Source organism: Triticum dicoccoides, chromosome 5A, assembly GCF_002162155.2.
Source record: "Triticum dicoccoides isolate Atlit2015 ecotype Zavitan chromosome 5A, WEW_v2.0, whole genome shotgun sequence".
In the NCBI taxonomy this organism is placed as follows: domain Eukaryota; kingdom Viridiplantae; phylum Streptophyta; class Magnoliopsida; order Poales; family Poaceae; genus Triticum; species Triticum dicoccoides.
In genome coordinates this window covers 215334137-215349500 of record NC_041388.1, presented here as the reverse complement: position 1 = coordinate 215349500, position 15364 = coordinate 215334137, and positions in this window count along the sequence as shown.

Here is a 15364-nt window from a genome sequence, read left to right as displayed (position 1 = left end):
AGAGGAGATCGAGTCTTGTGGGGAAAAGTGCACAAACCTCTCCAGAGTGTACAAACTAATCATGATTAGTCATGTCCCTGGTTATGGACATCTTGAGTATCTGGTACTTGAATTATATTGTTGATCTCATCACTTTACTCTAATTAATTTGTTGGGTTAATGATTACCCTAATTGGGATTGAGATGGGGTTACCATTCTCAATGTTTTCAACAAAGTTTGTAGTTAAATAAAATATATTCCTTTGTTGTAGGGGAAAATTACCTTTCTGCAAAAATAACAATAGAGCCTCCACCAGCCAAATATGCATATAGTTATAGCTGCTACTTGTTCATTGCTCTACAGTGTTATTCTGCCAGCATATTCCATGTGCTGACCCGTTTCAGGCTGCAATGTATTATGTTGCAGACTTTACAGACAAAGAGTAATGTGCGCTAGGTCATTGTCATGCACTCAGCTATGCCGTTGGAGTTGATGGACTCGCTTTATCTTCCAAGCCTTCCACTATTATCTTATTTAGATGGCCTTTAGCCAGATTATTGTAATAAGTTCTCTTTTGAGACATTCGATGTAATAAGTGTGTGATTGAACTCTGTTACAAATCCTTCCAGTATTGTTTGTATCAGCATTAACGATCCAGGGATGACACTTATGCACAGAGATTTGATCGTTCGAGGTCGGATCGCTACAGCTACAGAGCTCCCACTCACTTTCTTGTAAATACAGGCTTCTCCAAAAGTCTGTATAAAACGATATGCTTTGATCAACTCATCAAAGCATATATTCCAACTCCAAGATGCTTGCACCAGTCCATAGATGGATCGCTGGAGCTTGCACACTTTGTTAACACCTTTAGGATTGACAAAACCTTCTGGTTGCATCATATAAAACTCTTCTTTAATAAATCCATTGAGGAATGTAGTTTTGATATCCATTTGCCAGATTTCATAAAATGCGGAAACTTCTAGCATGATTCAGATATACTTTTAAGCATCAATACGAGTGAGAAAATCTCATCGTAGTCAACACCTTGAACTTGTCGAAAACCTTTTGCAACAATTCGAGCTTTGTAGATAGTAACACTACTATCAGCGTCCATCTTCCTCTTGAAGATCCATTTATTCTGAATGGCTCACCGATCATCGGGCAAGTCAATCAAAGTCCATACTTTGTTCTCATACATGGATCCCATCTCAAATTTCATGGCCTTAAGCCATTTCGCAGAATCTGGGCTCATCATCGCTTCCTCATAGTTCGTAGGTTCGTCATGGTCTAGTAACATGACTTCCAGAACATGATTACCATACTACTATGGTGCGGAATGTACTCTGGTTGACCTAGGAGGTTCGGTAGTAACTTGATCTGAAGTTTCATGATCATCATCATTAACTTCCTCACTAATTGGTGTAGGCATCAGTTTTACTGATTTCTGTGATGAACTACTTTCCAATTCGGGAGAAGGTACAATTACCTCATCAAGTTCTACTTTCCTCTGACTCACTTCTTTCGAGAGAAACTCCTTCTCTAGAAAGGATCCACTCTTAGCAAAAAAGATCTTACCTTCGGATCTGTGATAGAAGGTGTACCCAACAGTTTTGTGACACCCTCGATTCAATCGTACACTAATCATACACGCAAATGTGTATGATCAAGATCAAGGACTCACGGGAAGATATCACAACACAACTCTAGACACAAATTAAAATAATACAAGCTTTATATTACAAGCCAGGGGCCTCGAGGGCTCGAATACATCAGCTTGAATACAAACGAGTCAGCGGAAGCAACAATATCTGAGTACAGACATAAGTTAAACAAGTTTGCCTTAAGAAGGCTAGCACAAAAGCATCTACGATCGAAAAGGAAAGGCCTCCTGCCTGGGAGCCTCCTAACTACTCTTGGTCGTCGGCGTCCGTCACGTGGTAGTAGGCACCCTCGGGGTAGCAGCCGTCGTTAAAGGTGGCATCTGGCTCCTGGACTCCACCATCTGGTTGCAACAACCAGAAAGAAGAAAGAAGGGGGAAAAGGGGGAGCAAAGCAACCGTGAGTACTCATCCAAAGTACTCGCAAGCAAGGATCTACACTACATATGCAACATTATCAAAGGAAGGCTGTATATGTGGACTGGGCTGCAGAAATGCCAGAATAGAGGGAAGGCCTAGTCCTATCGAAGACTAGCATCTTCTCGAACCAACCATCTTGCAGCAACAGGAGGGAGTAGAGTAGCATAAAGTAAAGTAGCAGTGGTGTTATCAACCTCGGCCGGAGATCCTTTCTCGACTCCCTGCGAGAAAGAAATCCCAGAGCCATACTATCTAGTTACCATCACAATCCATTACTCATCACCATCCAGTTCTCATCACAAGTATCCAGTTCTAGTTGTATCGATCGGGATACAACTCCAAGTGTCCGTTACCGTAGGACAGGCTATGCATAGATTAGTTCTTCCCTGCAGGGGTGCACCAACTTACCCACCACACTTGATTAACTCCGGCCGGACACACTTTCCTGGGTCATGCCCGGCCTCGGCCAAACAATACGCCGCAACCCGACTTAGACTTAACAGAGAGGTCAGCACGCCGGACTAAACCTATGCCCCCACGGGTCATGGGCCATCTCCCCGGAAACTCCTGCACGTTGCGTACGCGGCCAGTGAGCAGACCTAGCTACCTCCTTCAACTACGATTTGGATATTTGATCCGAGGGGAAAGTGATGTGCGGTGCCGGGGCCTGGTCTTCAATCCCGTTGATCGGGTCTTCAATGATGAAGCAGGGGCAACAAGGACAAGGTGGGGGTCACTGATGGATCACTAACCAACCTATACTAAGCAATTTAGGATAAGCAGGTAAGGTACAATAACAGGTACAAAAGCAGGCTATGCATCAGAATAGGAGCATACAATAACAGTAGCAAAATCTAATTCAAGCATGAGAGAAAGGAATGGGCGATATCGGGATGATCAAAAGGGGGGGCTTGCCTGGTTGCTCTGGCAAGGAGGGGTCGTTGTCGACGACGTAGTCAATCACCGGGGCATCAGCGGCCTCGGGGTCAACCGGAGAGAAGAGGGGGAAGAAACAGTAAATACATAGCAAACACGGGTAACACTAAGCATGACATGACGATACGTAGCGCTAAGCGTGCTCTAACGCGGTCCTAGACGTTATAGGTGAAGGGGGAAATCAACCGGGAAGGTGTTTCCGGTTCCGGACCTGTGTCAGACAGGTGACCGGAGGGGAAAAGTTCCATGTTCAGCATGCTAGGGGCATGTGACAGATGAACGGGCCGCATATTCGGATTCGTTGGATTTTTCCGAGCAACTTTCATATAGAAAACATTTTCATCCGAGTTACGGTTTATTTTCTATGAATTTTTAAAGTTTTATTAATATTCGGAAATTATTTAAATTAACAGAAAAGGAATATGACGTCAGCATGACGCCATGCTGACATCAGCAAGTCAACAGACCCGCTGACTGGTCAAACTGACCAATAGGTCCCACCAGTCAGCCTCTCTTACGTAACAGAGTTTATTTCGAACTAAACTGGGGTTATTTAGCTACTGGGCCCCACATGTCAGTGACTGGTTAGGTTAACTAATTAGTTTTATTTATAAAACCGATTTAGTTAATCTAATTACGTGGTTTGGCCCGCACGTCAGTGTCATAGAGAAGCCCAGTCAGCATGTAGACTGGTCAAACCAGTCAACAGGGACCCGTGGGGCCCAGCGTCAGTGACTCAGGTGATGGGGCCCACGCATCCATGTTGGTGGCCTCGCCGGAGTTGGCCGGAGCCGCGCTACAGGGGGCCTCCGGACCTACGCCTTGGACCTAAGGGCGCGGCCCGGCACCGCGCACACAATGGTGACGATGACTGGCGTCGGGGACGACCGGAGCATCGCCGGCGACGAAAAGGCGGCGACGAGCTTCGGGCGTGTGATGGCGAAGGCGAAGCAGCATGCTACAGAACGAAAGGAAGGGCTGGGGAGGATCCCCGTGGTGCGGCGAGTCCAACGGGCTTGAGCCCGTGACCAAAAGGTCACCGGAGCCTCGCCGGCGGCGAGCTCCGCGGCGATGCATTCCGGAGCTCATCGGGGACGATGCTAGGAGGCACGGGAGGGAGCGTGCGTGTGCGCGTTGGGCTCTTGGGAACCCCAGGAGCACAACTGTGAGCTCAGGCGAGCGTGTCGACGGTCACAACAACGGCAACGAGCTCGTCGGCGGAGCTCGGCTTGGCCATGGCGGGTCCAGCCGTTCTGGGCGCGTACGGGAGCAAAAGAGAGGGGGGAAGGAAAAGGGGCTCACCTTACGGCACACACGGTGGCCCTCGGAGGCTTAGTAGCAGCAGAGACGGCGCCGGAGACGAAGAAGGGCGGCGACGACCGGAGACGTGGACGAAAGGGATCCGGCGCTTCGGTGCTCCCCAACTCCAGCTGAGGCCACCGGTCGATGGAGAGGACGACGGCAGAGCTCACCGTCAAGGTCAGCGGGCGCGGGGCCGCCGGTGGCTGCGACAACGATGGAGGGCGGGCGACTGTGCTTGGGCCGCGGATCTGGAGGAGAGGAGGGGCGGAGCGAGCGCGTGGGCGAGAGAAGAGAGAGAGAAAGGGGACAAGTGGGAAAGTGGGAGGCGAGGGGGCCGAGGCGTCGGGGCGGCCTTATCCCCTCCCGTCGACGGCGAGGTGGTCCGGCGCGACGCGCGGGCGCGCGCCCTCGGTCGGTTGAACAAGGGAAGGGGGAGAGCGACGGCCCAGGGGGGTGTGGGCCGGCCTGTTGGGCCAGCTGGCTCGGGTGGGCCGAAGCCTGAGTGAGGCAGAGGGCCTCTCTCTCCCCTCTACTTCTCCCTTTTTTTTTCTTTTTGTTGTTTTTCCTTTTCTTTCCCAGCAGCTTTTGCATTTTCTTTTAGCCACAAATGACTTTGCAAAATTATGCCACTGGCCAAAACAATTTCAAAGAATTAAAGTGCATTGCCTCAAAAAGGTTGGGAGGCTTTTGGAATAGTTGCCAATTTTATAAATTAAAAAATGCATTTAATTTATTGCTTAGGTCACTGTTTTAAGTAGTTTAGGCCACTTAAACCCTTTGCAAAAATGTTGGTTCACCACCAATATTAGTTGTGGAATATTTGGCACATGATGAACATTTTGTTTCATGTTTGAGAAATTTTGAATTCCCCTTATAATTTGAATTTGAATTTGACTTTGATTTTTCATCAAGTGATAATTAGCTCAGTAAGCATGGTGACCTGGCACCATTAATAGGGGATTACTGTAGCATGACACTGAGGGTGTTACAAATCTCCTCCACTACAAGAAATCTCGTCCCGAGATTTAAGTGGGGAAGAAAAGAGTAATTCCGGGAGAACTGACCCTTATGGGTTTAATTGTCTGGTGAACAATGGAGGTAATGTGACAGAAGTATCTCTCGAGTTGAAATTAGGGCGTCTCCGGACAGCCGGACTATATCCATTGGCCGGACTGTTAGACTATGAAGAGACAAGATTGAAGACTTCGTCTCGTGTCTGGATGGGACTCTACTTGGCGTGGAAGGCAAGCTAGGCAATACGGATATGTGTATCTCCTCCTTTGTAACCGACCTTATGTAACCCTAATCCTCTCCGGTGTCTATATAAACCGAAGGGTTTTAGTCCGTAGGACAACATACAATCATACCATAGGCTAGCTTCTAGGGTTTAGCCACTCTGATCTCGTGGTAGATCTACTCTTGTACTACCCATATCATCAATATTAATCAAGCAGGACGTAGGGTTTTACCTCCATCAAGAGGGCCCGAACCTGGGTAAAACATTGTGTCCCCTGCCTCCTGTTACCATCCGCCTTAGACGCACAATTCGGGACCCCCTACCCGAGATCCGCCGGTTTTGACACTGACAGTAGCCTTCCAATATATGAATATTTATGTCTCGACCATTTCGAGACTCCTCGTCATGTCCGTGATCACATTCGGGACTCCGAACAACCTTCGGTACATCAAATCACATAACTCATAATACATATCGTCATCGACAATTAAGCGTGCGGATCCTGCGGGCTCGAGAACTATGTAGACATGACCGAGACTCATCTCCGGTCAATAACCAATAGCGGAACCTGGATGCTCATATTGGTTCCTACATATTCTACGAAGATCTTTATCGGTCAAACCGCATAACAACATACGTTGTTCCCTTTGTCATCGATATGTTACTTGCCGGAGATTCGATCATCGGTATGATCATACCTAGTTCAATCTCATCACCGGCAAGTCTCTTTACTTGTTCTGTAATGCATCATCCCATGACTAACTCATTACTCACATTGCTTGCAAGGCTCATAGTGATGTGCATTACCGAGAGGGCCCAGAGATACCTCTCCGATACACGGAGTGACAAATCCTAATCTCGATCTATGCCAACTCAACAAACACCATCGGAGACACCTGTAGAGCATCTTTATAATCACCCAGTTACGCTGTTATGTTTGATAGCACACAAGGTGTTCCTCTGATATTCGGGAGTTGCATAATCTCATAGTCCAAGGAACATGTATAAGTCATGAAGAAATCAATAGCAATAAACTAAATGATCATAGTGCTAAGCTAATGGATGGGTCTTGTCCATCACATCATTCTCTAATGATGTGATCATGTTCATCAAATGACAATACATGTCTATGGCTAGGAAACTTAACCATCTTTGATTAACGAGCTAGTCAAGTAGAGGCATACTAGGGACAAGTTTCCGGTTAATACAATTCTAGCATGAATAAAAATTGTATCATGGTATAAGGAAATATAAATAACAACTTTATTATGCCTCTTGGGCATATTTCCTTCAGAGGCATCTTGCGTCATTGAAGAGCAAAGATGAACTAGAACAACACCAAGAGCACTAAGCTCACCGCTGCACAATGGCCATCGTGGGAGGGGCTTGAACATGCACAGCAACATGGCTGACACCGGAGAACAACACCGAAGACGAACACTAGACGGATGGATGGATGAAAGTGAGTGGCTCGATGGAGAGACAAAAGTCGATGAAGGGATGGGCGGGCCTCGGTGAGTGGATTGTAGCATGGGTTTTTGCGATACCTTCAGGAAGGTAGAATGATGCCCACAAGCACTATCATCGCAGGACTTTCATCAAAAATCATACTTGCACTGAACTCCATAACAGCGCCTCCAAGAAGATGAAGCCGTGCCGGGAAGGCGTCGCCGTTGCTGCCGCTGGCAAGGAACCAGCGAAGGGATTTCTCCCGGAGACAAAGAGCCGAAGGTCAGAGGGAACTGCGGCTAGGGGCAGCAGTCCTCCATGCTAAAAGGGAACTTTATGGTTTATGAAAAAGTTTACTATTTGTGCACTGTTTGGACCTGATTTAATTATTTGGCTGAGGGCTACTCAAATGTCCGAGTGCTCTGAACTTGGCACGGACATCACCACTCAAGCATCTTTTACCACAATTCCTTTTGGAAGTTTTTGAAATTTTCTAGATTTTTTTGAACTTACTGTTCATAAGGTATAGATGAGCTTGGAAGCTGAATTGGATATTTGTAAAATTCTGTACTAGTTATATTTATTCTAGTGACATTGTGTAGTTGTTTCTAGTTGGTTTTTAGCGTACCATAGTTTATTCATGATGCGGGTATTCATAGTCAGTGCCAACGTTTGGCGAAACGTTCATTAAGTTCCGTTTTGTTTAATTTCTGGCACTCAATATGTCCAATTTCTAGTAAAGGTCATGCTGGGTTTTTTCATATTTTTAAACCTTTTTTGGCATTTACTTAATTTTGTTTTCTCCAGGTGGAAAATGCTCACTCTTAATCCACCACTGAGATGGGAAAGTTGTTCTGAGAGGAGGACATTCGACTATTGTTGTAGGGGGCCATCCTTCTTCTCTTCCTTTGAGACCTCGGTAAAGAAGGAGGAGCAGATGAAGGACGACCATCACCGATAGTCAAAATAACATTTAGTGAGTGAGTGTACATCATATATACAACCACTTGAGAGATGAACCGACTATTGTCGTAGGGGATTGTTCTTCTCCTTCCCCTCCTCTAAGACCTTGGTAAAGCAGTAGGAGAGGGTGAAGGACGACCAACACCGATGGTCGAAGTACCAATCAAGGAGTTTTCAACTATGTAGAACGACTTAAAAGTGAGAAGTGTCCAACATATGTAGAACCACTTAAGAGTGTGAAGTGTCCACCGGAAGGACAAATATCGATTGTTTTCGTAAATAGTTTTATCTTGATCTATGGTAGAAAAAGTGCAATGTCGCGGGAATGCTTATATTTTTTATTCTCATAAATATTCTTTCATTAAACTTTTTTAATGTGATGTCGAAGGAGAAGCCGAGACACCTCGTTAGGACTCCTATAGCTGTAGACATCGTTGCGAGGCTGGCTGAGTACACAAAGATCATGCGCGCCTATGACAAGAGCGCTCGAGCAGCTACCGAGAGCGCTCGAGCTTATGCCGAGAGCACCACAACATCTGCCAAGAGAGCGAGAGCATTGGGGAAGCCACCGAGAGTGCGCGAGTAGCCGCCAAAGCTGCGAGGACTGCCCAAGCCAAGATCGTGAAGATGTTTGGAGGCGAGGAGAGCTCATGACAGAGCTAGACTTTTGCTTGTGAACTACTAGTGCACTGCCTTTATGTGATTTATATGAACGATGTGTTTGAACTTAATTCCTATGGTTCCATGACATGGTTGAACTTTTGCTTCTAAACTACTAGCATCAACGAGCATGCACACATGTTGATATGTTGCATGGCATGACATGAGCATCTATTGGATGTTGGAATTACAACATATGCATGTCTTGGTCTTGTTTGATTCCCTTGAACAATTATTCCTTACATCTTCACCCTAGGTTTGTGTATGTCTTGTGTAATCCTGCATAAAATAAAATATTGTGTTGTATTTCTATTTCGGATAACAAAATAATAATTCATATAATCTCCATTAGAATCCACGTGATAATTATGCTTATGCATAACAATCAGGGTTATATCTATAGGGGCCATGTCCATATCACTGCCTTTATTTGATCTGTATGATCCATGCTTGTGAACGTAATTTCTATGTTGCTATGAAGATTGCTATATGACTTTTCTATATGTAATTGGATAACTATGAAATTGACTTGTTAGCTTGTTTGTTTATCTTCGTAGATGAAGTGGTATGTGGTGTACTATGTGAAAAATTCAGGAGTCTATGATTCATGGGAGAAATGCAATGAACAAGTGGATGGTTACGAGAACAACTACTATAAAGGATATACGACTAAAAAGGAGCAGAGGATTGTTACTCCAACTTCACCCTCATAGAGAAAATCAACCATGATGTATGCAAGACCCTATGCATGAGTAAAGAATTTCATAATCTTTATCTAGTTGATTATATATTTTTTAAACTTGAGGATAGTGGGAGAGGCTCCCACTGACTTTATCCAGTTCATTGTCATTATGGTGTTGTTGTTATCGTGAGTTCGTATATGTATGTAACATGCAACATGTCAGAGACTTCTTGAGAAGGCTATGTGTACTTACTTATGATGTTGTTGTGTGAATTGTAGTTTAATGCGTACATCTATTGTATTGCAATTGGATTGTTATTTATGATAAAATGAGATACTGCTAATCTCCCATACATTTATTGTAATGCACAGAAATATGTCAACTATTGTTTAATGCATGGTTTTGTAATAGAGACGGGGAACTAAAAGTGCTGCCGACTAGACATATAGTTGTGGCGGGTGCCGGCTAAGGCCCGCCACTATAACTACATTTCCCAGTGGAGAGCTGCTAGATAAGCCCGTCACTACAGAGTTACTATCGGTGGTAGGCTCGTGCCCGCCACTGATGCCATGTTAGCAGTGGCGGGACGTCAATGGCGGGCACCCCAAAGAGCATCACCCATCACTACTGGGCTTTTGGCATATGATACTGCTAGGCATTCCTGCACTAGTGCATGTTTTCCTTTCACTTAATAGAAAACAAGCAGTGGTTAGTTGGTTATTGTGGTAATGTGGGTGATTGGTCTGTTTCAAGCTACTCAAGTTCAAATCTTCACATTTGCATTTATTTGCCTAAGAAAAAACCACCTAATAAGGAAACATAAAATCACACCCGGTAGAAGCAGGGGTACTTGGCTGGGTGGGAGAGAGAAAAACGAAAGAGAGAGGGGAGCAGAAATGTCGGTAAAAAAGATCGAACGTTTTGCGGGTGTGTGGTGTGAAACTAATGGTGAACAAGGCGTTCAGGCGTTCAGATCTGTTGTAATTATGAGGTGGTTCGCCATATACAAATTTGTTTAGTTATTCTCTTCAATTGATATGCCAAAAGTTGTTGTTTAAGTTGGTAACTGTTTTGCAAACCAGCTTGTGATTAGATGGTTAGAAGTACTATGGTATCCCTAGCCCATCAGAATTCAAGTCGCATTTTTTGGTTTATTTCGGACTTCCCGGTGATGTGCGTTCGATGGGAGGAGACATTCCTGTCGACTATGAAGGCGTCTATGACGACTTCCTCAATTTCAAGATGATGTCCCAGATCAATCTCTCGGAGGTGCTCTGAAGGGTAGGATGTGCGTGCGTGCATAAGGGATGTGTGCACATGTGTATGTCTGAGCATCTGCGTCTGTACTATGTTAAAAAATTGGTAAGTATTTTGTTGTTAGAGCATCTCTAGCGGACCCTATTTTAACGGACCCTTCAAAACTTACATTTGAGAAAGAAAAATTAGTTTAAAAGCGCTATACCAGACCCCTAGAACCTTAACTTCTTCCAAAATGGACACTTAAAACTCAGCCTTCTAGACTATATTTCCTTTAGAGGTGCTGAGTCTGAGCTAAAATAGCGAGACGCTCCTCCCATATTCATGGTGCGATGACTGACACACCGGGCGATTGTACATCTTTAGTTATAAAACCCATCGCTGCAACCTCGAAATCCTAGCCTGCCCCGTCGCGCATCCATTTTTCCATTCGCAGTCCCTAATGCAGACCTCTTCCGCCGCCGATTTAGGTTGTCGCCACGACCTTCCTCGAGCTCAAGGGGCACATCTACTGATTGAGCTCCCTACGTCCCCACCGCTCTCCGTGCAGATGAAAATCACCCTCCTCATCTGCGCGTCGTCTTCCTTGACTCCGATACCCCCAAGCTCCATCACCTCCTCCCCTTGCCACCACGCCATCGTTTACGACACTGTAACATCCCAAATTTTCAATTTGGAATGTTATACATTAGACCATCATTGCATATCATAATTTATTTGCTTTTGGTTTTGATCCTAGAAATTCCACGCAACTCAAGGACCCACGGAGAGAGTTGGGGATTTCGTTATTTTCATATTTGAGTTTTCTCAAATTTTGCGAATAGGATCATTTGATTTTAATTATTTTATCATCAATTATTTCTATTACAAATGACTTTCCCAAAATAAAGAAATATTGAGGATTTAATAATAAAATCAAATAAGATTTTATTTCTGAGTTCTTCGGTATTTTATTTGAATGTAGGAAAAATGTGCGTTTTTCAAAATTGTATTTAGGCCCCAAATAAATGTTCACCTTGTGTGGCTTGATTTTAGAAGCCCGGGAAAATTTATTTCGGGATTTTTGGAGTCCGTTTAGTATTTCTTCTATTTGTTTTTCTGCGCGGAATAATTTAAAAAAAACACGAACCGACTTTGGGCCGTACCCGAGCGGGACTCCGCCCGGGAGCAGCCTTTATAAGCCGCCCAACCCGAGCCGCCAGCCCACCGCGCCCGAAACCCTAATCAGCCGCCGCCGCTGGAGCCGCCGCCCGAGGTCAACCTCGTTTTCGCCGCCCGTTTTTTTAAAAGAGAAAAAAGTCGCGATTTTTATTATTTTTAGTTTCAGTTTTTTTAAATAGATCGGTTTTTCCGGTTTATTTATTTAGCGAGCGTTCATCTGTTCGTTCGTTCTAGCGAACGTTCGTCGTTTTTCTTTTTCTCGAATTAAATCCGCAATTTTTCTGATCGCGATTCCTGATCTGATTTTCGTTTTAGTATAACTTTTCGCTTGTTTATCGGAATCGGGCGATTAAAGCACCTGGAGTTTCGTCTCCAAACCCTCTATCCATTTAACCAACTTAAACAAGTTTTTCCCCTGTAAAATATTTCCCTAGATCCAGAATAGTAAACGAAGCTTGTTTCTTTTGCCGTTTGACTTTCGTTGCTTCGTTTGATTTGATTCTTTTTGCAAACCGGAGTTCTTAAGTTGAACCTTCTGGTTAGATCTCTTATTTGAGTTTTACCCGTGCATTAGATGAATACTTATTGTATGCTTGTTTGTTTGTCTGCGATAGAATACCCGGAGTGCGCCGCCTGTTACTTCGAATCTCTAGGTTTCGCAGATCATCAGCAAGGCAAGTAACACTTTGATCATACCTCCTACTACCCAGTTTTATTGCATTAGATCAATCCTCAAACATTGCATGATTAGGATCTAATTAAATTGTGGGATGGGAAGTAGTTGAGGTAGTACCTATTACCTGTTAGATTATCAAACCATTGGGAGTTACTTCTACTTTTGCCTATTATGCCATGCTATGCTAGTAGACGTGGATTGAGTGAGTGATATCCATGACAGATGTGAGTTTGTTAATTAATGGTTTATCTAAGGTGGCAACTTAAACACACATCTGGGTGGATTGAGGTACCTGGGTATTCCAGGATTGCCTGTTTTTCTTTATGGACTGCCACCCAGGCCCAAAGGGATCATGAGATTTTTCATACTAGAAACTTCCGTGTGCAGCCACAAGCTATTATGGGCTCTAGCATAATTGATTAAGTCGTGCGAACTCTTACAGGGTAGACTAGCAGATGTAGGGGAAAGTAGGTGTAATGGTCTATCCATCGTAAGGTGCTAGCGCTTCTGAAAGACTATGTCTCGGTCATCCGTTTCTCAAACACCATGTAGTGCGAGAAACCAAACGGAGGCGATCGAGTCTTGTGGGGAAAAGTGCGCAAACCTTTGCAAAGTGTATAAACTAATCATGATTAGCCGTGTCCCTGGTTATGGACGTCTTGAGTATCTAGTACTTGGATTATCATGTGAATCTCAACATGTTACTCTAAAAATTAATTTTGTTGGGTTTTGTTTAATGATGATGCTTAATTGGGATTGAGGATGCTGTCAACCATTCTCAATGTTTAACAACTACCATGATAGTTAACTAAAATTAATTCCTTTGCAGTAGGTAAAAATTGGCTTTTCGCAAAACTGTAACCATAGAGCTTTCCACCAGCCAAATTTGCATATAGTATAGCTGTTTCATTCCATTACTCTCTATGTGATACTTTGCCAGCATATTCCATGTGCTGACCCATTTCGGGCTGCAACGTTAATGTTGCAGACTTTCCAGACGACGATTAAGGAGTTTTCGGTCGTGGTTCTATACTCAGTGATGCCGTTGGAGTTGATGGACTCACTTATCTTCCAAGCCTTCCGCTGTTATAGTTATTAGATGGCCTTAAGCCATATTTATTGTAATAAGTTCTCTATTGAGACACTCGATGTAATAAGTGTGTGATTGCTACTCTGTTATAAATCCTCCTAGTACTGTGTGGTGTCAGCATTACTGATCCAGGGATGACACCTGAGCACAGAGATCAGACTGTTTGAGGTCTGGTCGCTACAGAGATGGTATCAGAGCACACGCTGACTGTAGGACACGACCACTAAGCTAAAGACCTAGATCACTATTCACTCTCTTCTCTTCTGACCTCTCATCTTTTCTACTCTTCAGGATGGCGGATGCAAGGAACAAGTTCAGGCAACCAGATGAAGATACACCCTTTGGACGTCACTTGAAGGAAGTCACTAGATACCTGAACATAGGAGTACCAAGCTTCACCGGAACCTACAACGCAACTTTACCTGAAGAAGAGCGCTGGATGATTCAAGTTCAAGTTCCAGGAAGGACGTTCATGCCAGTCACTGAGTCCATAGAGTTTTCTTTTAATGCACCAACTTGGAGTCTAGGAAAGAGCATGGCAGCTCATATCACCATGGGACGTATTGGAGAAGTCTACCGCAATGATCTCAAGGATACTATCTACCAGATTTGTGCGCACCGAGATGAACACTGGGAGATGATCAGCACCAGGAAGGATAGATCAATTGCAGCTTTTATCCAGGAGTTAAACTAGCACATTCGACAACAGGAGAACGAGATGTGCACCGACATGATGATAGACCTGAAGAAGGCAAGGACAAGAATCAAGGAACTGGAGGAAGAACTCAAGGCTACACGTGAAGATTATGAAGAGGAAATTGAAGTATTGGTGGAGAAGAATGACAATCTAATCAAGAAGATCGGGATATTTATGGGAGGCCCTACACCAGTAGATGAAGACGAAGAACCCAAGGAGATTCGCCCGGAAGACTACATCATCATCAACGACACTGACTCGGACCCAGATGATAGCGATGATGACTATGTTGATGAAGCCGGAGCAGATATCATGGAGTCTGCAACCGAATAATATTTCTAGTAGACCACCTCATCAGTAGTAGTAGTCCACCATGTAAATACAGTAGTCCGAGCACTTTTGCGATAGTTAGATCGATTGTATGCCCTTGTTTGAATGAATGAAGTGAATTGTTTGCTTTTGTCTCATGTGCATATGGGTAGTGTTTTCTCTTTAGACCCCCTCTATTCTAAACTCTCATCTTTTCTAAACCATTAGATGCCTCCGAGACGTGACCCCGGATTTACCTTTCCACCGGAGCTCACCCAGTTGATCCAGCAGCAGAACACATTGATGTAGTTGCTAGTCCAGAATCAGAATCAGGGGAACAACAACAATAACCCACCACCACCACCACCACCTATTGATCACTTAGCCCGTTTTCTTAGGCTGAATCCTCCGGTGTTTTCCAGTTGCACCGAGCCGATATTAGCAGATGATTGGCTCCGCAAGACAGCTAGAGAGTTGACCATAGTAGGATGCACAGATGCGGAGAAGGTGAATTTTGCCGCACATCAGCTTGAAGGAACCGCAGCATCATGGTGGGAGAATTTCACAACCACTTTCCCTGTCGACACTGTCACATGGGACAAGTTTCAGCAGGCTTTTCGAACTGCCCATGTTTCAGCAGGAGCTATGGCCATGAAGAAGCGTGAGTTTCGCAACTTGCACCAAGGAGGACGGACAGTTGGCCAGTATGTGGAGGACTTTAGTAAATTAGCACGTTATGCCCCAGATGACGTTGCTACGGATGCAGCTAAGCAGGAGAAGTTTTTGGAAGGACTGAATGATGAGTTGAGCATGCAGTTGATGGTAGAAACCTTCAACAACTACTAGGAGTTGGTAGACCGTGCTCTTATGATTGAAGGCAAGC